This window comes from Camelina sativa, chromosome 18 (genome assembly GCF_000633955.1).
Source record: "Camelina sativa cultivar DH55 chromosome 18, Cs, whole genome shotgun sequence".
Classification (NCBI taxonomy): Eukaryota; Viridiplantae; Streptophyta; class Magnoliopsida; order Brassicales; family Brassicaceae; genus Camelina; species Camelina sativa.
Genome location: NC_025702.1, coordinates 17,736,530 through 17,737,922, shown reverse-complemented (window position 1 = coordinate 17,737,922; position 1,393 = coordinate 17,736,530).

Sequence of the window (1,393 nt, the reverse complement as noted above, 5' to 3'; positions counted from 1 at the left end):
GGTGGAAGTGTACTGGCAACAAGACGGGTCAGGATCGATGTGCATCTCAGGACACTCATCAGAGATGCGGGTACCACAGAATGTTCCGGTGACACGTCCACCATCACCAAATGCATTAGGAGGACTTAAAGAGCTACGACAAGGTGTTCGTGGTATCGTGATTGATATATGAATCTAACAATTAAATACTTGTCGTTGTTGGAATCGTGAACAAAGATTGGATCGTTCTCATACATATATAGTATAGAGGGTTAAAGTTGTACCAAAAGTTTACATTGAGTTTATTGTTTGTTCAATATGACAAAAGTTAGTGGTTTAATTATTTAGTTTGGTTACATGTATGTGCTCACAAGTACCTAGTTAATATATAGCGATACAGTAAACCCCTGGCCTCAGAGATATTATTAACCGTTTATATATAGATGACGCCGTGGCGGAAATAAAAACTCGTCGTGTTGACAATGTCAAACACGATACACGTAAGATGAGCACCATTACGTTCTTTTCATCTTTTAAAACAACAACACTCGTTGACAAACTAAAAACGCAAGGTTTTGAAAATTAAACAAACACGAGATTTTTGAGAGAGTTAATTTGATTCTTTAACTCTGTTATCACCTTAATTCCACGAGACAATAATTTGCAAGTACATTTATTAGCTCGTCAAGCACGATTGCATGTTCCTTTATTGTCCTATGTAATGTAACGTAGGCATATATGTACCGGTTTTGATTCTCTCAAAGTTTGTGATACTGCATTTGATGACAAAAAGAAAAGAAAAATATATATATAAATCAAATCTGAAGTTGATTTCTATAGCGACTTAAACAGAAACTAATTCAGAATTATATATGCCTATATGGGATATCATAACGCCAATCATGCATGTTTGGTTTAGACGTGTAGTATTGAAAAAAATTCTTCTATATATATATTAGCTAATTATTTGTTCCAAAAATAAAAACTAACGGTTTTACTCCTTACTAAAATAGTTTTGTAGATAAAATAATAAACTATGACAGTACATAACATATATTTATAGAATTTTTGAAGGGATAAAAATGAATAAAAGAAGAGGAACCAGAAACCAATTTAGCAAAACTTAATGGCATCGGGTATTCTTCGCTTTCAGCAATGGTATACATATACCATAAGAAAGTGTTTTAGAAAAGTAGTAAAAAACATAATAACAATAATAGTAATAATAGAACAATGGGATACAATTCTGTGTCCCTAATAGTAACAATCCTGCTCGTGGTGATTACATCGCCGGTGGTTTTCGCTAACGATGCAGCACCAGTTCCGCAGAACAAAGGCGGAATCGAGCAGTGGTTCCACACCAACGTCCCGTCGTTGGCTAGTAGAAAAAGTACATTAGATCCAGCTCTATTGG